A 25,138-nucleotide genomic window follows, 5' to 3' on the forward strand; every position below is an offset into this window, starting at 1 on the left:
TTGTCTGGGCTACAATATACTGTTAACCAAATTAATAAAACAGTAGTTAATCTGCAAATTATGGGGCATATTTACAAGCCCCTATCTCCACCGCAACCTCACTTCTCAGGACGTTGTGGTGGTGGTAGAGGCTTCGCCATATTTACAGCCGTAAGCCATGGCTTAAAGCTACCTTGAAAATGAGGCACCCTTTCACACTATACTTAGCAAGAAATGGGAGGGCAATGAGTGTTGCTGTGGGTGTTCCAACGCAACACCCATTGATTTTGATGCTGCCCTATATTTACAAGGGTGGCATCAACATGGGGCAGCACCAAAATTAAGACCAGGGAAATCCTGGGAAAATGTTTAATTTCTCCTTGTTTTAGCTTTTTCCATGTGTGCTGCGTTGTGCAGCATACAAGAAGAAAGCATAACGCCAATGATTGTTTATGTGCAGGAAGTTGTCTCTTCCTCACAATCATTTTTACAAAATGACATTTTGCAATTTCTATGTGTGCTGCATTGAGCATGGAGTTTGTAATTTTACTGCTTCTACTGTATGACTATGTGTATCTTTTATGATGTGCCATTGGAAGATCAAAGAAAGACAATGAGAATGATGAAATTCAACAGGAAGATACCATTGCTGCTGAGGTAGATAAGGAGAGTTCACAAAGCAGCCAAAGTTCAGTTTCACAAAGTCAAGACCAACTTGGAAGATAAGTGATACAACCTTAACACCAAATTCATTTTGAGATTTTAAAATCCCAATTTGTTTGGATCTGTGCATCTTTGCAAAAATAAAGCACCACAACACTTATCACTGCCTTGTGTTACCTTGCGAGAAATCATAAATCTGCAAATGTGTCGGAATTCTACGCCTCCCCAGGGGAATAGGGAGGCGCAAAAAGGAGAATTGTTTTCATTTCTCCTCGTTTTTTCCTCTTTCAATGCATGCTGCATTCTACAGCACATATTGAAAGAGGAAAATGCCTGTAGTGATTGTTTTTTGTGCAGGAAGGTACCCCTTCCTGCACACAAAAACAATCTGTCCATGACGCAGGAATCCTTGCACCATGGTGCAAGAGGGCCTGCACCGGTGCATGGCAGCTGTTTGTGTGCCAGTGCAGGGGAGAGCAGAGGAATGTGACATATTATTGTAAATATGTTGCATTCCTTTGCTTTGGAAGTGCTGCAGCGTGGCGCAGCCAAAAGGCTTGCTTTGCAGCTAACCCTCGGTGGTGAACCCTGCTACTCTTGCGGAGATTGTGGAGTTTTCCGCACTCCTCATTATGCGGAGCTCGCTCGTTTTTTTCCTCGCAAGTGCGAGCGAGAAAAATCTAACCCCGGCAAGATTTTTCCTTGTTGCCGATTGTCAACATAAAGTTGACGAGCATGGACAAAAAAAACTCCCTCCCGGTGAGATTTGTCAACGTGGGGGGGGTCAGGTTTCTCTTTGCGAGTGGTCGCGTTTGCTGGTGACCACTCGCGTTGAGAAACTGCCTGTTCGCATGGAGAAAGCTGCTGCTCGAGTATAAATCTACTGGTGCGGCAGAAAATGTAAGCTTGAGCTGTGCATGGTGCTGTTCGCAATGATTGCACAGTGCGGACAAGCATCCGGCACTGTGTAATCACCGCGAACAGCATTTTTCTATCGCTTGCTAAGCTCCGCGTAGAGCTGCAAAGTTTTTATCCACTTCGTGGGGTTTCGTATAGCTCCGCCCAGTGTTAGTTGCAGCGCTGCAGCACTTTCTCGTAAATCTGCCCCATGGTTTGCATGAAAATGCTTTGCTGTCCCATGAAACTCTGATAACTCTGATCCATGTGTAATATTCCATTTATAGCAAAACTTCTTAAATTGATAGCGCCAAATGTACTACATTCTCACTTCACACCTAAGTAAGTATTTGTTACGATAAATCTAGTATTTCTTTAAAGTGTTGCAGATATAAATCCATTTACTTATGATCCTATTCAGTGACCATATCATCATTCTCATAGTAAGCATAGAAATTGCTGGAACTGACAAAAATCTTCTTCATCAGCCATGTCATTCCAAGATGTTGTCATATCTTCCACACTGACAAAGGTCACAAAGGACACTTGTCATGTATCAACCTTATCATCATATATAAATACACCGACTAGAGGACCCTGCCTTCATCAGTAACTTAGGGCCTCATTACGATGCCATTCAGACCAGCTTCCGCGGTCCTGTCGGAGGCGGTTTCCTGCTGAAGCTTTCATGTGGAGCAGTCAGCCCGACCACCATATTACAATGTATGTGAATAGGCACTTTTTGAATTGCTCTGGTCCCACTGACAGGAAATTACAACTGCGGCCGTGTCTGAAATGACGAATCGAGTCTGTTAGAGAGTAGAGAGCAGAACTCCTCACAATCTGCCAGCCAAATTACGATGTGCTATTCTGATGATGTAATCATTATGGTCCAACTGTATCATCAGAGCTGGTGGAAATGGAGGTAGAAGAAGGAAAACCCACCAGTACACAGCTCTGCATGTCCTGTGCAGCCATGGAGCCAACCAATCACACACGTCCTGCCACTGTTCTACTTGCTCGATACCCTCAACAATACACCCCGTTGTGTCGCAACCGCAGTACGTCTCACACTTACCTCTGTACAGTCAGTCCACTGCCAAGCAATGCCCTGCCATGGGCAAACAGGGCGTGAGCTTGCACAGTATGAGTGGGGGGTTTGTGTGAGGATCCTGTCCCCAAGTCAACATGCAGGGAAATGTTGCCAGTATATTTTTCATGACAAGCATGGCATGAGGGTGCCTGAAGGGACAGTTGACATAGTAAGTGTTGAAAGTAGCATAGCAGATCTTGAAGTGATCGGAGGCCAGCCTATGGTTACTACCTGCAGGTGGAAAAAGCTGATGCAGACATGCCTCCCCCCAGACTCTCCATATTTGACCTCACCCTCAGGGTGCTATATTAATCAATTCAGCAGTAGAACCTTTAAGGCAGATATGACTGCAAAGACACTTGCAATACACCATTTCCAATGTTGTCTGCTCAATACTGATGCAGTATTATAATCAAATGCAATGATGACAGAGTAGAACTCCCTAATAACTAATGCTCCTAACAAGCATTGGCAAATCCATTCCAAGCTACATGTATGTACAATGCAGCTCCTAGCATCACATATTTAAATGATTTATTATGTCAGAAGGAGTACAAATTACTGATCATCTCTGAAGCTTGTATAGTGATGTGTGCATTAAATTATTTTACTAACAGCCCCTCCACATCAATGATATAGGAACCAACTTCTGTGACACCCTCACACTGCTATTAAGGTCCTGTTGTCACATCTAACAGACATCAGTATACATATCTCAGGAACATAAAACACTCCTCCACTGCTAAAGCATTGCAAAGTGCCATGAGACATTTCCTACATTAAAAAGGAAAGTGAAGGAAATTGAATGCACACTACCCACAGTGGAAACATGTGAAGTCCACAATGAAAAGGCTGCCTGCAGAAATGGGTTAATCAAACTAGGGGCACTCATGGCTGGCGAAGGGCCAAGGCCACAGTCCAAATGGCATCTGCCTCACAGTCTCCATGCTCACAGGACCTAGGATAAAAATATTCTAATAAAGTGGCATGCACATGTGGCTATTTGTGCACGTTCTTTGAAAAATAACAGCAGCAACAGCAGTTGTCTGACATCTACTAAAAAAAGAATTAACACAACACACATGCAAATGGCTATATGTGCATCCAAAGTACCAAATAGATATGACACTACAAAACCCTGATGTGTGGAGAAACAGGTGTCAACTTGGCACACATCAAATACATTTCCACCCTACATCCCAAGCCCTAACGTCTGGACAATGGCAAAGGCAAGCTGCAGTACTTACCATAGCAGATACCACACAATCCAATGTCTGCCCCAAAACAAGCTCTTCCCACATATACATCCATTGAATCTTCACTCTCAGTCTCTGTAACCCCATAACTTGTCCCAAGGTCTGACTATACTTACCACTGCTAATGAATCAGCTATCATGTCAAAGAAACACACCCGTAGATACACATTCCAAAATATACAAAAGCAATGATCGGCATCCGGAGCAATGGCAGGACAAAGGTAATCAACAACAATCAAGTATTTCATTTCACACAAGAAATTTCGCTGAAAAAACAAAGACCAAGTCCCAGTCCATTCAAATACATGTGGTGCAGCACACTGCTTTTCCATAAACATGCCTTCATCAACACTTCCAGGGAAACCTTCCCAGGACCGACTCAGATAGGGAGAGTCTGACCGACCGAGTATGATGCATCCGGATGCTTCCAGATATGATTTGGTTGGACTCCCATTGACTTCTATGGGATCCTATATTCCTAACCGCATCGTTATCTGGCCCTCGGTTGGGAAGACACATTTCCGAACCGATTCAGAAGGAGCAAATACCATTAGGAGGCCTTCTTAATCGCATTGTATTTGGGCCCTAGGTCAAGAAGCTTTCCAAACCGCATCAGAATCGGGCCTTCGGTGCTGAGTTCATTCGAAGAGCCAGGTCTTTAGGTGCTTCCTGAATTGCGTCAGCGAGAGTGATTTTATGAGGGTCTAAGAAGCAGCGCAGAATGTATTATTATTATGTCCTTTCCTATGCTCCATCTGGAGGTGGACAAAGGACTTCTACTGCAACTGTGGCATTTTACAAAACTGGCCAATGGCTGTGACTGCTGAATTTGTCGCCATTGGGTGTCGGAGTTCCCTAGGGCTCAGTATTGAGCCCAACTCTATTTAACATCTTCATGACCCCTCTGGCGGCTCTGGCGGAGTCTTTCGGGGCTCAGATCGTTTCTTACGCCGATGACACCCAGCTCCTCTTCACCTGCGAGAGGGGTGCGGATTTCGATGGAGGTAGGATCCAGGGTTGCCTTGAGGCTGTATTTCAGTGGTTCCAACATCACAGCCTCAAGTGCAACCCGGATAAATCCGAGGTCCTCTTTTTCGGGTGCAGTTCGGATCCGGACTGGAAAGTGTGGTGGCCTGAGAACATGTTTCCACCAGCAAGTTCGTCCCAGGTGGCGAAAAACCTTGGGATTAAGATTGACAACGGCCTCACACTGCGCTCACAGATAATTGGCCTCACGGGCACCTGTTTTGGCTTGCTCCGGATGTTGCGTAAGTTTCTCCCTTTGTTATCGGAGGAACACAGGAAGATCACAGTGCAGGCGATAATTGGCTCGAGAATTGACTATGCTAACGCTCTCTATCTCGGCCTGCCAGAATATCTGCTTCAACGGTTACAGGTGGTCCAGAATTCAGCAGCTCGGGCCATCTTTGGACTATCTCGCCGTGCTAGAGCCTCGGGTCTCCTGGAGGCACTGCACTGGCTTCCTGTCCGGAAGCGGATAACTTTTAAGATCCTGACTCTGGCGCACAAAGCCCTGCACGCCTCCGGTGCGAAATACCTCCAAAAAAGGCTGACCTTCTACCACCCAGCCAGGTCGCTGAGGTCAGAATCCTTGTTTCTTGTTGCAGTGCCTCGTGTGAAGAGGGCACGCATTGGAGGCCGCTCTTTCAGACTACTGGCGCCCCAGTTGTGGAATAAGCTGCCAGTGGCCCTGCGCAGCATTTCAAACTTGTTGGCCTTTAGGAAAGGGCTCAAAACCTGGCTTTTTACTTCTTAGTTTTTTCTGGGCTCTGTTGGTTTTCTTTCTGCTTTTTATCTGTCTTCCTTTGTTATGTTGTGAGATCGGTGTGCAAAACAAAGCGCCGGGACACTCTATGAGTAGCCGTGCGCTATATAAAACCCCAGTATAACATAACATAACATAACATTTGATCCTGTCTACTGCTCACTTCTAAGAGGCAGTGATCAGCAATTCTACATGTCCCATTATTCAGGTTATGCATCTATCATGCCACTGTTGATAGTCTCATAGTTAAACTATCTTCTAACTGCACCTCCATCACTATATATGTTTCAACATGTCCCCTGAAGTACTACCCTATTCCTCTGCCTATACCAACTCTCACTCGTCAGTGTTGTACATGACTGTGCATGAACACTTGATTACCACTGGCAAGGGTGGTGACAGTAGGTATATGTGTAATCCAGACTCCTCAACATGATTGTGTCCACCATACAATAGTAGATTGTGTGATGGGCACAGTGTGGTAACAGACACATGAGGAAGCCAGATTGGGGACGGAAGGTGGAGCATGTAGTCATGGAATTGTGTCAGAATCTTCCCAGTCTTTTCCATAGTTTTCTAGAACGACAAGGGTATGCTTTAGGCTAGTTACCACCTGGAATGGCTTCTCTTAAAACAGTGGTCAGTGGGCTATATGAATGATCCACATCATTGGAAGCCATCACTTCCACTTTCCTCATCCAAGAAGTAGCTGTGTATGCTATGGTATGTTATACATGGATGATGTATAATGCTGTGTACAGCTGACATCTGCAGTGATGTTTGTTCACATTCCATTTGACTGTTCTTTGGTATATGAGAGTGTTTTTCCACTGCAGTTATACCATAGTATAACTTTATTCAGAATCCAGTATTCTCGCTGCTGCTCTAAATGAAAGCCATACATAGTTTTGCTTTTGAAAATCACTAGGTTATGTTATTTTTTCCTCACAGTTCCAAATAAACATATGTTTAGATTCTTGTAGAATGCAAATACATTATCTCTAGCAATTCCAATTATTTCTGAAGCAGTCACAGCTAAGATCACCATATCTGATCAGATATGTTTCTCTACCACAATAGCGGATCAGATTCATTTTTGACAAAAATGCATTATAAATTAAACAATCATCTTTCTTATATTAAAATAATTTAGAAATCTTTCTGACGTTGTTACAATTGTAGTTCGTAAAGTTTCTAAAATTACATTAAAATTATCTTCTGTTTAAAAAAGAAACATTGTTTTTAACATAAATGATGTATGCAAAATAATAACCATGGGGCAGATGTATCAAGCGTTTTTTTTTGTTGCAAACGCTGCGAATCGCAAAATAGCAGCGTTTGCAACAAAAAAACGGGAAATGCGATGCATGAAAAAAATCGCATCGCAAAATTAAGGAATAGCACAATTTGTGATTCCTTACTTTTGTGCTACCATTTAAGGAATCGCAAAAAGCGATTCCTTAAATGGTATGTAAGAAACAAGAAAGTTTTGCGAATTCACACTAAGAAATCGCAAATTACCACCAACTTGTAGTTGGTGGTAATTTGCGAATTTTTTTACAAATGCACTTTCTGCAATTTGTAAAGGTGGCATGTGACGCTCATACATGCCCTTAGGGCCCTTAGGGCATGTATGTACGCCATATGCGCACACATGTCAATTTCAGGGGTGCAGCAGGGTGTCCTTAAGACACCCTTGCACCCTTGAAATTATTCTCAATTTGCGATTAGCAAACTGCAAATCGCAAATTTCCCATTCCTTCCTATGGCTCTCCTGGCCCATAGAAATGAATGAGAAATTATTCCTTAATCCTGAATCCTAATTATTCCTAATCGCAATTAAGGAATTTTAAGAAATCGCTAAAAAATAGCGAATTTCTACATACATACCATTTTACAATTCTCAAATAGCGATTCCTTAAAAATCGCTATTTGAGAATCGCAAAAGGGTATCTTGATACATCTGGCCCCATGTGTTTAATTTTTTGGGGTGTCCGCGTGTAGATTTTATAACATGAAATAAACGGACAACGAAACAATACCATTGACTGAGGTAACGTGGAGGTATCTATAGGACATTGGGGAAGTAAAGGACTAATTTCCCTGATATGGTCGACAAAATGGGAGACATGAGGGTAAATTATTATTTTTAATTTTAGCTGAAAAGTGTTTTAGTACTTTCCCTGTTTCTCAATTGAATATAAAACACACTAGACTTCAAATATACTATAGTAATGAATTGCAATGTCATATGTTCAATTAGATTGACAAATACTGTACTATAAAAGCCAATTATGACTTACAGCATAATAATATATATAAATGTGCATCATATATATTTATTATTATTATTATTATTATTATTATGTTAAATGTCTTTAAATCCATTATTCTTTTATCCTGGGAGTCATAAGTCCTTTGTGTGGGTTGCAGGTTAAATAAATCAACTCTGCAAATCTTAACAACCTTTAAAAAAGGTTCAGAAAATATTTTTTTTCCAAAGATGTGAATGGTCTTGTCATTTAGGTTTCAAAATATAGTTTATTCGAGGAGTTTTCAAACATATACTCTGGAGTCTTGCTTATATTTTATGAAAGGTGAAGGATCATGCAAGTATTTTATTTTCTGTACACCATGCTGATGGAGCTGATGCCATTTTCCATTCTTTTTATAGCAAATATCCCTAGGGCGCCACAATTTTTCTTTGAAACTGACTTGATGAGCATTTCAAAAGCATATGCCAGAGCTGGAACCAATTAGACAAAAACAAGGCTTCTGTAGGACACGTCGACGGCAGCTTCAGTCCAACAGTTTTATTCTTTAATCTTTCCCATTAAGGAACTTCCCAACTCTATCATTGCCCAATCTTAATTATGTCACATCCTTTTTTGATATAACATGTCATCATGTTTATAAAAAGGTATTAAAAATAATATAACTTTCGATTCAATCGACTAGAAAGTGTTATAGTTGAATATAGTTAAAGTGCAATTCAGTTGTGCCTATGAATGTAGAAAAGTAGGAGATTTTCTTAGGCCCAGAATGATTTAACACTAGGGCTAGGCGTAGTTTGCGTAGCACCACTACGCACACTACGCAGAATTTTGGAAAAATGTGTGGAAAACGAGGGCACGTCCTGAGGGTCTGTGTGCCCAGGACACGGGTCCCTCGTGCCTGGGCAGACTTCCTGATCTCACTGGCCTGGTTGGGTTGGAAAGCAGGGACCGGTCCCAGGGCCTGGGTTTGGGAGCCCCTGTCCTACTGCCTGCCAAGAGTCCATCTGCCCGAGACAAGGGTCCCTGGTGCAGAGCCCCGGAGACCTGCAAGGCTCCCGGGCAGTACTCCCCTGGGCGGCTGGGCTCCAGGAGCGTTGGCGGGCCTCCCCATGCCTGAGGCGTGGGGTTTCGGAGCCCCCCTGAGCCCTGCAGCCCCACAGCCCTGCAGCCCCCGAGCCCTGCAGCCCCGGAGCCCTACAAGGGCAGGCAGGGTGGGAGCCCTCCTGTGTAGGCTCGGTGGGCAGCTGGGAGTTCTTTCTGTCCCAGCCATCTGGTCGCACCTTTCCCCTCGGCCATCTGGTTGCACGCAATGCTTTCCAATGGGGCGACCAGATGGCCGACCTTCCCTCGAAGTCGCAATGAGGTGCCATTTGCCTCCCCGATACCAGCGAGGGCTCCAGGAGGTCGGGCACCTCCTCGCCCTGGGTCCCCTCTGTCACTCTGTGCGCATGGGTTCCAAGAAAGAGGGGTAGCCTTCCTCCAGATTACTAGGGGCAGGGTATGCCCGGACACCTCTCCTAGGCTGGCGGTTCTCTGCCGGTGACGGAATGGGCTATGCTCAGACAACACCTCTCCTCCGTCCAGGGGGGCTCTGGGCCATGGCATGACAAAGGGCCCGGGGGGGTCAATGGTTCCTGGGCAGTCCTCCCCAGGACTCCCTCCTCCAGGCCAAAGGCGGGGCAAAGTGCCCGGGATGGGCTCCATGGGTCCCCCGGGCAGTCCTCCCTGGGTGTCCGGGGCTCCTTCCTCCAGTCCAACGGCGTGGCAAAGTGCCCAGACAGGCTCCATGGGTCCCATTCAGTCCTCCCCTGGGCGTCCGGGACTCCCTCCTCCGAGCCAATGGCGGTGGAAAGGTGCCCGGGACGGGCTCCATGGGTTCCAAGCAGTCCTCCCCCGGGCGTTTGGGCGCGAGAGCACCAGTGGACCTACCCGTGCCTGAGGCCCAGCCGGGGTCCCCGAGCCCCCGAGAAGCGAAGCCCCCGAGCCCTGCCCTGCGTAGGCAGGCAGGAGCCGCTGGGAGTTCTTTCGGTCCTGGCCATCTGGTTGCACCTTTCCCCTTGGCCATCTGAGCATGCAATGCTTTCCAATAGGGCAACCAGATGGCCAGTCTTCCTTGAAAGTCGCAGATGAGGTGCCATTTGCATCCCCGATCTCAGGAAGGGCTCCAGGATGTCCGGCACGTTCACGCCTAGGGTCCCCTCCATCACTCTGTGCGTGCGGGTTCCCAGAAAGAGGGGTAGCCTTCCTCCGGATTACTAGGGACAAGGTACTCTGGGACCCCTTTGGGCCTAGTAGTCCTCAGCCGGCAGCTGGAACGGCCAAGATGCTGCCCCAGCCCTGGGTCCTTCCCTGGGCCTGCCGCGTGGCAGGCTGCCATGGAAGGGTCCGACGGGCCCTGGGAGACTCCCTCTTATAGGCTGGGTAGAGGGTCCTGGGGAGGGTGGCCTCACCACATGGGAACAAAAGTGGGTGAGGCCATATTGGCACCACCTGCATGCAAGTTCCGAAGGGTCGATGGGTTTCTGGTAGAGCTTTGCAAGGTTGAGAAGGACCTCCTACTACCCCATTTTACATTTTGCCTTCCAAGAAGTGGAATACGTGGATAAGGCTATTTAAAAATTACGGCTGAAATCCTGGTGAATCACCTAGGTAAGACGATCCTTAAAAATATTCATGAATTGCAGGTGGGGTTTCACCCAGGCCACAGTTCCGGCAACCATTCATGGATGCTGGTGTGTCTTTAATGGCTAAGTAAGGATGGCCTGAGGGAGATGCTCACACTCCCCTTGGATGCAGAAAAGGCTTTGTCCAAGTTCAGTAGAGGTATCTCTTCCAGGTGCTGTGCGATATGTGAACTTCCTACGTAAGATTTGCATGTTATATGACATGCCTCAGGCAGACATTATATTTTACAGTTCTCACTGAGGCCTTCCAGATCGGTTCTGGCACTCACAAGGGTGCCCATTTGCCCTACTTCTCTACCACCTGGAATTCGAACCCATTGCAGTAGCAATTTAAATATCCCTTGAAGTGAAGGGGATACGGACTTCATTAGTGGGAATAAAGGCATAACTATGAGTGAGCGACATCTTACTTCTCTTATCCCACCTCCGTTCTTCCATTGCCAGAGTGATGTTTCTTATTGATGACTTCCGGGCATATCAGGATACAGGATCAACTGGTCCAAGTGCGAGCTCTCCCAATGTTCAGTTGTATCACAAGTATCACACATTTCTGTACTCAGGGCTATGACTTGAGACTGATGTTGTATGTCGTAGGGCCTCCCTTATTTGAGGGATCTGCATCAATAGAGGGCTTTCTCACATTGCCGGCAGGAGAAGGTACAATCAGTGATAATGACAGTGGCACCCTGATGCAATTACCTTTTCGGTATGCTACACCCTCAGGTTCCTCTCCTCTTTAGCTCCTGGTAAGTAATGAGGTGGATATCAGGTTCTATATTTGGAGTGGGCGTAAACCCAGGATTCTAACATCACTCCTATGGGTGAATACGGCGGCTGGTTCCCTATAACTTCCCCGCATGACTTTCTATAGTCTGATCTTCCATTTATCCCAACTGATCGCATATCTGTGTCCTGGGAGAGAGCCCCATTGTGGGTGAAGTTGGAATGCTGTCTTCTTCACATCACATCCTTCCCATATATCTCACTACTTCCAACTCAGTAATTGCCTCTAACCTGATCCCATCCTCAACAGTTATTGCTTGGAGAGAGGCCACAGCCTCCTGGGCATCCTTCCATTGTTGCACTTTCAAAGCTCCGTTGTGGTAATATGCTGCCCTTCATACATGGGAAAAATGTATAGAAGAGTGCTGGTACAGAAGAGTTCTCCAATGGGCGGACCAAATGTTTGATGGTGAGCTGCTCAAAACTTTCCCAGGACTTCAGGAGGAATACGGGCTCCCAAGTAATGACCACTTGGGGTACCTCCAGCTAGCCCATTGTTTATTGCGCCTGGTAGAGTGCCCACTGTGGAGCTCTAAGTGTCACCCATTCTTCAATATTTAAACTTGATGCCAATACTAAGCTGTAGTGTCTGGTTTATGTAGGGTCCTCATTAAATCAATGCATTCACACCCATCCTTCCACGCAACCAGACTTACTTGGCAAACACTTGCTGGCAATGGATATTAACCTGAGGATTGGGCAAATGTGCATTTGGATCATGACTTGGTCCTCAGGGAGTCCAGTTTAAAGTTTTGATACTTCAGAATTCTGAATGACTGGTACTAGTCTCATTGGAAACTCAAAAGGTCCAAACTTTTACCTCATGACCTTTGACAGAAGTGTGCTTTTGATCAATGCAATCTTTAACATATATTGTGGTTGTGTGTCTGGCCCTTGCAAACTATTGGAAGAATGTTTGGAGACACCCCCTATCAATATAGCTTCTTACCAATCCCCATGTCTTCCCAGCTTGCCCTCCTTCACTATACTTTTGACATTGCCTAGCTTATGGGCCATGAGCACAGATGGATTGCAACCTCACTTGCTGTAGCTAAATTATGCATTCCTCGCCACTGGCTTCAAACTTCCTCCCCGACAAGTAATGAATGGCTAGTCGAGCTAGGGTGACTAGCCATGAGTGGGCAACTTACAAACTTAGCTACAACATGTCTACGATGCATTATGTGGCTCCTTCCTTGCACAAGCAACTACCACTCTACCCATAAGCCCCTCACATTTAATTTTCTAGGAACCAAGTACTCTGAGGGAATTCACCATCAACAAGCCTGGTCGGCTATATTGTATTGTATTGTATTGTATGTCGATTTGTAGAGCGCGATTGATGCCCAGGGGCGTCCAAGCGCTAAGAACCATCATCATATCGAGAGGGGTGGCCGGGGGGGTTTACTGAGGGCAGTTGAAGAGAAATGTTTTAAGCTGTTTCCTAAATGAGGAGAGATTTGGGTTAGCTCTCAGATGGAGGGGAAGAGTGTTCCACAGCTTGGAGGAGTTATGAGCGAAGGTCCTGCCGCCGGTTCTTGATTTCTTTATTCTCTGTGTTGTGGCCATATACATCTGGGTTGATCTGAGATTCCTAGTAGGTTGGTAGTGCGAGACTAGGTTGAGGGTGATGAGGGGGCCCGTTTTCCAGAAATATATATTTCTGACTGCCCCCCAGGAGTCCTTAATTCCCATCTGGGGGACTCTGCTCATACATCCTGCAGAATTGCTCTTTCCCTGTTCAATGTACCCAGCCCTGATAATTCCCCCAACAATCTCTTACACTATAATTCCATGTTTGTTAACCCTATTGCTACACGGGTGACGTATCTGTTGTACATCTGAGCAGTGGCAATGTTTTGAGTTCTGTGTCCTTTTATTCTTTATGACTGCTGTATTTGACCTTGCCAGGCAGTTGCCAATGATGTTCTATTTTCTTTCATTTTATTCTCTATAATGTACAATGATTCTGCTGTCCTGACTTTTTTGTGCTTTGTTACATGCGCAGTTTTTGCAATGATCACCTAGAGACGGCGAGGAAGAGGAGGAGGGCAGCCCGGGGACGTTGCAGTATAGGTAAGTGTTTTTTTTTAGTTTTGAGTAATATCTAACTGTTTTTTGCGGTCGCAAAGGGGCACAATGACTAACCCTATTTTGCGAGTCGCTAATCTATTAGCGACTTACAAAATAGGGTTAGCGACTCGCTATTACGAAGGGGCATGCCAAGGGCATCCCTTCCTAATAGTGAGTGCAAATGGCATGTATGAGTGTTTGCGGGCGCAAAAAACTCGCAGTTTACCACCTACTTCAAGTAGGGGGTAAACCATTCACAAACGGGAAGGGGTCCCCAGGGGACTGCTTTCCCTTTGTGAATGGGTGCCCAAATATTTTTCAAGAGCAGGCAGTGATCCCAGGATCTACTGCCTGCCCTTAAAAAATTAAACTGAAAAGTTTCATTTTTCTTTTTTAAATGCATTCCATTTTTCATTAAGGAAAACGGTCTGAATTTAAAAAAAAATTCTTTATTGACAAAGCATTCCCAGATATGGTGGTCTGCTGACCCCAGCAGGCCACCATCCCTTTGAGTGCTAGCCATTCCAAAAGGGGTCTCAAATTGAGACAGCCTCATTAATATTCAAGAGGCATGCAATTTGTGATCGCATTGGGAATCGCAAATAGTGTCTGAGACACAGTTGTACATTGAATTTTGTGACTCGCAATTTGCGAGCCTCAAAATTCAATGGTCATACATCTGGCCCCAAATATTTATTGAGCCTGATACGGAGGGCTTTGCTCACTTTTTTTAAATTTGTGGGAATAGGCCTTGTTTCTTCCTTTCAGAATATTTTTGGAGTTTCTTCATTATATTTTTTTCAGCGCCTTCGGGTGGTCTCCCCTGGTGCTCCTGTTGGTTTGCGGTGGGCCTGTTCTCCTATTATTACTTCGCAATGGGTGCTCGATCTGTGGAGCTGCAAAACGCTGTACCATGATCGAATGTGACAGCTCTTTGGTTCTATGCCAGTGGAGTCTTTTGCCATCGACTACTGGCTGAACTTCCGTTAGGCCTACTTCACCTGTGTGCAACCTGTGTTCCACTGCATTTCCTGCCCTTTTCAATGGGCAATGGTTGTCTGCTACTCCAATACCACACACGCTGCCCTGGAATACAATCTGTTATTGGGTCCGTTCAAGGCCCATGACCAGGAATGTGCCAGAGGTATGCGTTTGGTTTGCGACCCTCTACCCGGACCAACTGCAGACTTGAGTACTTGTGCTCTAGAGCAGTGCCTCATGGACCACAGTTTCATCGAGGTTGACACAGGTTGCCCTGATATGCTCTTAGCAGCTTCTAGATATGAGCAGCATATGTACTTGTTCGACCTATTCAACTGGATGGCAAACCTTATGATGAAGGAAGGGACAGATAACATTCTGGAGTTCATGGCATTCCGATTATCCTGCAACTAATTTTGACTTTGAACACTACCTGTGAATAGATAGCATTTTGTGAGCGCCCAATTGGCAATTTCTTTTCTTTTAACATTATAACCTTGCAATACAAAACATTTTTGGGGCCTTAATAATTACATCAATTGGATCTTCCCTAAGACGCTTTGCCTCTGCTTACCTTTGATTTTTGTTTTTCGCATATGGCTTTCATCACTTTCTCACCTCCCCTACCCCCCCACTACTTTTCTCTCTCCTTTCTCTCCTCTCCCAATGCATTGCTGATTGTTTGATGTAATGTGTAATTGTTGATCTTTTTCTGTTATATTGTTGAACCACATTGTTCCACTTCCTTTCGTCTCTCCTGTCCTCTCCTCCCGCATCCTCCCTCTATTTTATGTCTCTCCTTCTCTCCTCTCTCAATGTATTGAGACTGAACTATTTTGTCTGACGCCCGATGGAGCTACCTGGTTTTAGCTATTGAGGAGATGGGCCGTGGATTCCTTCCTTGGTCGTCACCTATCCAGTCAGTCTTTAGACAGACTTCTTTTCGTCTCTCCTTATTGTCTCTTCCCTTATCCTCCCTTTCTCACCTCCCCTGGCCCCTCCACTACTTCTCTCTCTCCTTTCTCTCCCCTCCTAATTGTATTGCTTATTTTTTGATGTATTGTGAAATTTGTTGAACTTGTTCTGTTACATTGTTGATTCTCATGTAAAGCGCTCTGATACCTTCGGGTCTAGCCAGCGCTATATAAAACTATTTTAAATAAATAAAATAAAATAAATAAAGCTATGGACAAACAGATGGTGTCACGTGGCCCATAGGGACATTGTCATTTTTCACTTACTTAGCATGAGCACGTTGCAGCTTGCCTGCTATTTTGTGCATGTTACTACGTGTCTTTAGTTTTGCAATACTTTTAATGACTGCTTTCACATGAGAACTCATTGCTGGGTTCGTTCTCTGCATGTTCCTGGGATTATGACTGAACATTATGTGCAAGGTCGAGCAAAAATGGCCCTTGTTATTTTGTTCTGGCCAAACCTTAACCTTTAGACAAAACATTCTGATGCAGCTGTTGTTTGGACAGCGTACTTAGGTTTTGAGTGGGGTACATGAATAGGTAACACACACTTGGAGAGGGGCCTTTCCAGGGAGAAGACCAAGACAGCACCTGTGATGTAGATCTACCATCTATAGGCTAAGGTATTGGGTCTGTTGCCAAAGCCCAGAGATCTTCTATTATACAATAATACTTCTTCTTAGAAAGGGAAGGGAGGATAGGCACGATAGTCCTTTCTCTATTGCCTTTATATGATGACATCTCCCTTCATGATGTACGGACTAGCTGCTATGCTGATTGCATTTGTACTATGTATTTTTCTGCTTGTTGTACCTCGTATAATTCATGTTAGGGCATGATAGTTAAAATAAACATTTTAAACTGTTTTGTGTCTGTCAGATCTTATTGTGGACAAGTACAAGAGGGTGAGCGAAAGGTCTTGTTACTGCGATTCCTGAGAGATCTGGGAGAGTTGTGTTCTGGGGTGTCTAATCATTTGTTTCTCTCTGAGTGCTTAAGAGAGTAAGTGACACACTATAGCTAGTCGGTCCTGGGATCGTGGGTACTAAGGTGATAGGAAGACTCAGTCCCTCTACACCAAGGCCCCATAATCCTGTGCATAGACCTGTGTTTGTGCAGAATGCCTGCAACAGTGGTTTGAGATAAACAACACAACGAAAGACAGATTCTTGCAAGAACACTTGTGCCCTGTTCAGTGCTGCAAGACATGCAGGGGATGCAAGCAGAGAGGTTTTTCACCATAAACATGGTGCTCGGGTAACATCCTTTCAGCTTTTGGCTGTGTTGCACAAGGCCCTGAACTTGCTGGGGGAGGAGCTGGGTGCACATGGCACTCATTCTTTCAGACTTGGGGTAGCCACACAGGCAGTGAAGAGGGGTTGGGAAAGGGACAGGATCAAGGATTTGGATACATGGTCATCTGATTGCGTCAGGAGATAAGTGAGGTTGGATGGGGAAAATGTTGATGAGGACATATGGTTTTCTGCTTTCCTCACTATTGTATCTTTTCAGGTGCAATTGTGCACCTGGAGATTGTCACTTTCTTCATCTGGATTGTTGGCCATTCGTTTGTATAATGAGCAGAGGCACAAGGCACAGAGAGGCCATGGCTCTATCATTAGGTTCCAAGAATGCTTGTTTAAGGTCTTTTGGTGTGTTAGAGGGGAAGGCATTAGAGAGGATTGTTGCATGGCTTGAATTATTTGCTGCACGATAATTGCTGCTGGGATGGCTTGTTGCCTCATCTGGGGGAGAAAGATTCGGTGGTTACCAAAGGCTTAGCCCTATTGTAGGAGATTAAGAGAGATTTGAAGGAGATTAAGCTTCTGTGGGTCATATGCCACATCATTTGGGCAAAATTTACTCCAAGGTGGGAGTGGAGAGGGGCAAGAAAGCCCACGCCCATTCATTTTTTTTTATAAAGTTTTTAGAAAATATTTATTGAAAGAATTGAAACAAAGTAATCACATTAGCATCATAAAAACATGTTACACGGCATTAAAACTCTAAGTAACATATCAGAAGAAAGGAAGAGATATATAAAAATAAAAAGAGAAAAGAAAGGAAATCAGAAAGAAAAAAAAAAGGAATAAATAAAGCATGATAAAAAAATATGGAATTATACTATAATCATGAATAATAAATATACCAAAATGCACCTTAAAAAAACACATAAAAGATCAGAGACTCGTACTAGAACAAGCGAAAGTCATTAAAGCAAAATTAGGCATGTGACATGAAATAAAAAAAACATTATGGAATATGAAGAAGCCTTCATGGGGGTTTAGGAACCTCTTGTTGCAAAGGAGAAATTGGCAAAGAGAGTCTGGCATAGTCATCGAACAAGGAGGTCACAGGTTCCCATAATTCTTGTCTCTTGGTCGCCAGGGACATAGGGTAAACGAAAGTTGTGTCCAATCTATGATTATAACAGACTGCATACCACCAGGCCTGATACGATATTTTGGTAAAATCCTTCCAATTTTTGGTAATTTGCTGAAAAGCAACCGCTAATAATAAATCTATAATCCTAGTACCCATGGTACACTGTTTCCAAATAGGAGAAACACTCCCCAAGAAAATGTGTATAACAGAAAAGGGATGTGCGGATAAAAAAACTTTGTTAATCTGGGACCATACCCCTAACCAAAAGGCATGCACCAGGTGACAATCAAAAAGCATGTGAAAAAGATCTGCACCTGACTTGGAACAAGACCAACATGAGTCCGTGGCAACTGGAAACTGCTTGCTAAGAGCAAGTGGGGAAAATAATAAACGATTATAGATAAAAAATAGTGTCTGGGTCGCATTAGCAGCTCTAGAGGATTTGCGCAGTTTCAGCCAAATCTTGTCCCATAAAGCAATGGGCCAGGAAACCTGGAAATCCTTTTCCCATAACTCCTCTGTTTTTGTTTTAGGTCTAGGAGAGGAGGGTGACAAAAGAGAGGCATACATTTTGGAAGCCTTTACACGTTTGAGAAGTAAAGAATATAGGAAAGGCATGTTGGAGGGCAAAGGAAAAGCAGGAGAAGAAGAAACCAGATAAGCATTACGAGCCTCTTGAAGAACAGACATTAATAAGTCAAATCTGGTACCAAAGGAAGAGGGAAAGTGGAAGAGAGAAGCGACTGAGGAAAAGGTATGAGGCCGGCCATGATGATATAATTGGTGTATCCAAATAAGACCATGTGTTCTCCAAACCTTCCAAAAAATGGGCTTATTATTGATCAAAATCAAACCATTATTCCAGATGGGTTGATCAAAAAAGGACGGAATCGGGAGACTAGGGAGAATTCTGAAAGTGTGTTTAACAATAGGAGTAGTCACACATTGTGGTTTGCGAGAGAACATAAGATATTCTTTAAACTGAAATGGAGAAATAAAAGATTTCTCCAAATCTAACCAAAGAGGAGAGAAAGCATCATCTTCCAAAAACCACTTAGAAACATGATGCAACAAAAAGGATTTATGATATAAAGGAAAATTAGGAAAATTCACTCCACCTTCCGATTTGGGGCGAAACAACTTATTCAAGGACATACGAGACTTTTTGTGACCCCATAAAAATGCCGAAAGAAGAGAGTTGATTTTTGTGAAATATGTGGAGGGGATAGAGACCGGGATGTTGGAAATAGTAAAGAGAACAATAGGCGATAACATCATTTTAATCGTGTCAAGCCTCCCCCACCAGGATAAGTAAAGCGGATGCCATTTAGCAGTAAGAGTGGTTAATTTTTTAACACAGTCATCAAGACAACGAATAACCGTACCTTTTAGGGAAGCCGTGAAGTTAAGACCCAGATATTTAATGGACTGAGAATTCCAAGAAAAACCAGAAGCTGTAAAATCATGTTTAAGAGTAAATTTCGTAAGGGGCAGGATTTCGCATTTATCCCTATTTAATTTGTAGCCAGACACAGACGCAAAAGAATCCACCTCATTTAAGAATGCAGGAAGGGAAGAACTAGGATGGGAAAGAAATAAAAGAATATCATCTGCATACGCCGCCATCTTAATTTGGGACTGCTGGAAAGTAAAGCCATGAATGTCTTTATTTTGACGAATTCGTAATAAAAAAGGTTCCAAAGCAAGATCAAATAAAAAGGGGGAAAGAGGGCAACCCTGACGAACCCCTCGCTTGAGAGAGAAATAAGGAGAAATACCCCCATTCGCCGATATGGCCGCCCTCGGGTGAGAATATAAGAGGGAAATCAATTTGGAAATTTTTGGACCAAAACCAAACCACTTCAAGGTTTGAAAAAGGTATAACCATTCAACTCTATCAAAAGCTTTCTCAGCATTAAGCGCAATGGCAGCAAGAGACTGAGAAGAGCGGGAAGATTTAGAGATAATATCGAAAAATAGCCTGGTATTATCTGCAAGAAATCTGCCCTTAACAAAGCCAGACTGCTCCTTGCCCAAAAGATCAGGCAAGTGCGATTCCAAACGCAAAGCTAGTGCTTTCGAGAAGATCTTATAATCAATATTAACCAATGATATTGGACGATAATTCTTACAATGCTGCGGATCCTTACCAGGCTTGGGAATAATACAGATAAGAGCGTCTGAAAAGGAGCCAGAAGCGGAACCAGATTCAAGAAAAGTAGAAATAAGAGCATGCAATTTAGGGATAAGTAAGTGAGAGAAGTGAGAAAAAAACTCAACAGTAAACCCATCAGGACCTGGAGCCTTCCCAGGTTTCAAAATACGCAGAGATCGCAAGAGTTCCGATGATGTTATATCCGATTCTAAGGAAGAAAGATCAGGAGGGAAAACAAAAGGAGGCTCAATGTGAGAAAGGAATTGGGAAATGGAGTCCTCAGACGAAGTAGACTCAGAGGAGTAGAGAGTTTCGTAAAAATGTTGGAACTCCTGCAGAATGTCATTATCTTTATGCTTTAGAGAGCCGTCCAGACCATGAACAGTGTCTATGTTAACCCGATTTTGTTTAGCTTTTAAGTAATTGGCCAGCAATTTACCAGCTCTGTTTTGGCCACCGTAAAATCTTGCACTAGACTTTAGTAAATAATTAGAGGCATTGTTAGTTGTATCTTGGTTAAATTTAAGCTTGGTAGCAATAAGTGCGTCTAAACAGTCTTTGGACTTTGAAGTATAATAGGAATGCTCTAGACTTTTAATTTTAGAAAAAAGATCTTTGGTGACTTGTTGCGCCTTCTTCCGTTTACGGGATACAAATTGAATGATAAAATCTCTAGCAGAAGCTTTAAAAGCATCCCATACTACCGGGAATTGAATCTCATCAGATTGATTTAGCACGAAAAACTCATGGAAGAAAGAAGTAAAAGACGAGACAAAAACAGAATTAAGGAGAAGGGAATTATTGAATCGCCATTTTTTGGTCGAATTAGGTTTGCATAACATGTCCAATGAAATGGAAACTGGGGCATGGTCAGAAATTAAAATAGAACCAATTTCAGAGGAAATAAGGGACTGAGACAGATGATGCGAGAGAAAAAAATAATCCAGTCTCGATTGAGTGTGATGAGGCGGGGAAAAAAAGGAATATTCTCGCAGGGTAGGATGGCATAATCTCCATGCATCGAGCAATTTAAATTGGTGGATGAGCTGTGTAAAAGATTTATGTGATTTATGGGGAATGTAAGCAGTAGCTGACTTTCTATCCAAGAATGGGTCTAGAAACTCGTTGCAATCTCCAACTAGAATGAAATTATCATTGTAATTTTGTGTGATCTGAGGGGCCAGGGAGGACCAAAAAGAGGCATCACCAGTAACTGGAGCATAAACATTTAAAATAGACATAGGGACCCCATCTAAAGTAAAGTTAACCAAAACCCATCTACCTATTTGATCAGTACAACTTGTAACATCTTTAATAGGAAGCGACCTACGAAATAAAATCACAACTCCATTTCTTTTACCATCCCCCGGGGAAAAATGAACCTCTCCCACCCAACCTCTCTTCAGTTTGACAGACTCTTCAGCCGAGAGGTGAGACTCTTGTATGCAAGCTATATCTGCGTTAAGTTTAGCAATATGGGATAATACTCTTTGCCTTTTAATTGGGGAATGAAGGCCTCTAACATTCCATGTAACAATTGTCAACGGCATACCATAATAAGAGCAAAGTGAAGCATGGAAAACCATTCATGGTGCGTACGAGTAAAAATTGAAATAATCATGCATGTGTAAGGCATATAATAAGATAACAAAAACCGTACTATAGACATCAATAATAAGTAAAAAACAAAGTCAAAGAAATAACGAGAAACAATTAATGGAAGGCATAAGCTAGAAGAATACTGAAAAAAGGAGATGAGAAAGGAAAGTAGTGAAACAAAAGAAGAAGGAAAGACCAAACTAACAGTAGAAGAAAATAGAAAAGTACAGAAGAAACAGACATAATAATACCTAGAGAACCATACAAGTAGGTCGAGGAAAGAAATAGAGGAATATAACCTCGTCAGACAATTAAAATCAGGAGTAGTGAAAATAGATGAAGAAAATGAAAGATCTAAGGGAAAAAAGTAGAAGAAGTATAAAGGGAACCTGAAAATGGAGTGATAAATAACAAAGAAATCAGAAGCATCTGAATAAGAGAAAGAAAAGGGAGAGGGAAGGTCATGAATAAGAACCCAAGAAATACATCTCGACCAAATAACAAAAAACACTAGGAAAAAGGGTAGGAGAAAAAACTTACATAACATCCGGAACAACACCAAACAAGGGGTGGGAGGGTGGAAGCCACGTGAACGATGGGGCGACCATAGCTCAAAGGGAAGGACGAGGGACGGGAAAAGACCCAACGGACCTCACGAACATAGGAAAGGAACCAAAGGAGCCGGGCAAGAATCTGTACAATTGAAAAGAAACATGAGATCAAACATAATAACCCATAATGTCTCACAAAAAGTAGAATATGAAAACCAATCCATTGTCATAACTTCAACTGCAGAACAATAAAGCAACACCACTACAATAACGGAAGACTACTTGGAGCTTGACGCAGATGCAGTATCCATCTTCTCGCTGGAGTGGGAATATAGGAAGCTTTTCAATTTCAAGGGGTCATCATAAGTGGTAGTTTTGTTATTAATAGTCACCTTGAAAAGGCAAGGGTGGAACAAGCCATATTGTGCTCCCAAAGAACGCAATTGAGGACGAAGGGACAAGAACTCCTTACGTCGGTCAGCTGTTGACTTGGCATAATCCTGCGAAAAGAATAAAGGATGACCAGACCATGTGATTCGATTCATCGCCCTTGCTGCAGATAAGACTGTAAGTAAGTCAGTATACTCAAGGAAGTACATAATGACACCTCTAGGTTTCCTCAGTGAAGCAGCAGAAGAGAGAGTACCTCTGAATGAGCCTAGACGATGCGCCCTTTGAATGTTAAGGTTGGTGTCCTCCGGCAAATGGAGAAGCTTAGGCAAGAAAGATTTGAAATATGCAATGGGATCAGAACCCTCCAAACCCTCTTCAAGGCCATAAAGATGTAGGTTTTACGTCTACTCCTATTTTCTAAATTCTCGATCTGCTCATGGAGGATGGAGATTTGTGCACAGACTGGATCTACCTTGGATATAGAGGACTCCATTGAGGCGACATTCTGTTCAAGAGCAATAATCCGTTCATCAACCGAAAGCCATTTGTCTGACAACTGTTGTAGCGTGGACTTAGTCTCTTCAATGAAAGGACGCAGTGCCCGTATCTCGTCCAAAAGTAAGTCAATGGTGGTAGCAGAAGGCGCCTGCGTAGGAGGCGAAGGAGGATCCTTTTTTAATCTTTTGATTGTGCCTTTTTTTGCAACAGGCAATGATGCCACAGAGGATGTCGATGACCCCTTAGCAGGTGTGATGTCAGGTAAGTCTTCCATCGCAAGACACTGGTAGCGGGACCCCGTATAACCAAAGTTCTTTTTAACAGTGGTGGATGGTTTGCGCAAGTCTTTGTGTAATCTCCCCATATAAAAAGTGCACAGGTTCAAGAAAGCAGGAGTTAGTGGCAGAAATGAAAATGAAATAACCAAATCGCAAATGTCATGCAGAATGGAGGAGGAACACCCAAAACATATCCAAGCCACAACCCAATGAACCTCACAATATAATACTGCAACCCATGCCTTATAAAAGTACCTGAGCAAATGGGGTTAAGTGGATTGCGTTAAACATGCTCCCCATACAGAATAGAAATAGCAGTATATTTATCAAAAAAAAATTATGAGACATGCACAATAAACCACTGCAATAAACAGTACATCGTCAAGTTTCATTAAATGGTGCAAGCTGAAAATAAAAACCACCTACTAAGAAAAACGTTATGACATTATATGCAAGGAAAGGTGGCTGACCAAAAAGAGTGAAAAAAGAAACAGCATGCAGTCAAACTGGATAGAAAGAAGCATATAACACAATGAAGGTAGCAAGGAAACCTTGTGGATCAAAGCCCTAATAGTGAAAACATTTTGTATAAAAACTATGTAGAGCACATAAATTAAAATGCAGCATAAAAAAAAAAAATGAGAGAAATGCTATGAACCACTGGCTAGGGCAGTAAGAAAAGAACTCCATAACAAAAATCCAGAAAATGAACAACATGCAAGCAGGTAAACAGTATATGCGCAAACGTAGCTCTGAGTCTAAGTGTCAGATAAAACATGAATGATGCAATGTTTCTGAAGCGATTCCCACACGTAGAACTGTTAATCAGAGGAGGCAGTTCAAGGGGCAGTTCAAAGGGCACTTGTTGATGAAGAGAAATACCTCAGAATGCAGGCTGAGGTGACGCAGTACATTAAACTGTCGTGGCTGCGAAAACAAAAGCGACCAGAGCTTGAGGTAAAAGCTCACATTTCAGCAATATGCGTGGGGCAGGCAAAAAACCAGCTGGCAGCAAAAGCGAAGATTGTCATACAAGCATTTCCATTAGAAAACAGACAGTTGTGCAAGAAGCCTTCACCGCTAGAAGCAGAGCTCCGTCAGCGGTATGACGAAATGGCACCTGCAGCCTCTCAGAAAGTCTCGTCACTCACTTAATGTGGCAGGAGCACGAAAACGATGAAACGTGGTCTAGAAAGGACACCGGACGACGCCCCTCACATTCCGCCGGCCTCTCGGTCAGGTCCGGAGCGGAAAGTCGTCAGTAGTGCGCCGTCAGGACTCCCATTACCCGCGCCTCCCGAGGAGAGCTACAGGTATGCCGCCATCTTCATCGGGCGTTAGCCACGCCCCCCCACGCCCATTCATAAAGCTTGGAGAATTACAAATAGGGAGATGCAGTATTTTAGAGGGACGAAGGCATGGGCATATGGAGTCCACTTGTCTCGCTACAGGATGCAGCTGTATTTTTTGTAACTACGGGAGATCTAGCTAGCACTTTGAACGCTCATCGATGAAGGCACTTTTTCTGAGTGGTGTTTGGCCTGTGATGTGCATGGTTTTAGATGAAAATTATTGTTGTTGCTATAGGCGAATCAGGATAAAGTGGAAGGTGGCAGGGAAACACCTGGATGAGAAATAAAAGACAAAGTTAAGCTGTTGATTTTTTAGATATTTAGATGTTTTTAGAGGTAGGTTGTGCGTTAGGGGAGGTTCAAGTTCCCAAATTTGAGTGCGCAGGCAGGTTTAGGTCTGTATGTGGGGGGGGGTTTAGGGGGAGTTAATGACCGTAGGTGATTATTTGTTGTGTAGTGAGGTTTACAGTTTGTATGGC

General features: G+C 43.6%; 1 long non-coding RNA gene across 2 annotated transcripts in view; it reads right to left on the reverse strand.

Annotated features, from left to right (window-relative positions):
• Positions 1-24,614, reverse strand: part of LOC144770444 (uncharacterized) — a 35,051-nt gene extending 10,437 nt beyond the window's left edge. Inside the window, exons 1-2 of one of the 2 annotated variants that reach the window (XR_013598900.1) lie at positions 24,459-24,614; positions 22,128-22,280 (exon numbers count right to left, since the gene is read on the reverse strand). This is a non-coding gene — a long non-coding RNA (uncharacterized LOC144770444). Of the gene's footprint in view, positions 1-22,127; positions 22,372-24,458 lie in introns of those variants that run through there. The other variant, XR_013598899.1, reaches the window with a different exon arrangement.
• Positions 24,615-25,138: the final 524 nt, after the last annotated feature.

The sequence above is a fragment of the Lissotriton helveticus genome, chromosome 1_1 (assembly GCF_964261635.1).
Source record: "Lissotriton helveticus chromosome 1_1, aLisHel1.1, whole genome shotgun sequence".
NCBI classification, from domain to species: Eukaryota; Metazoa; Chordata; class Amphibia; order Caudata; family Salamandridae; genus Lissotriton; species Lissotriton helveticus.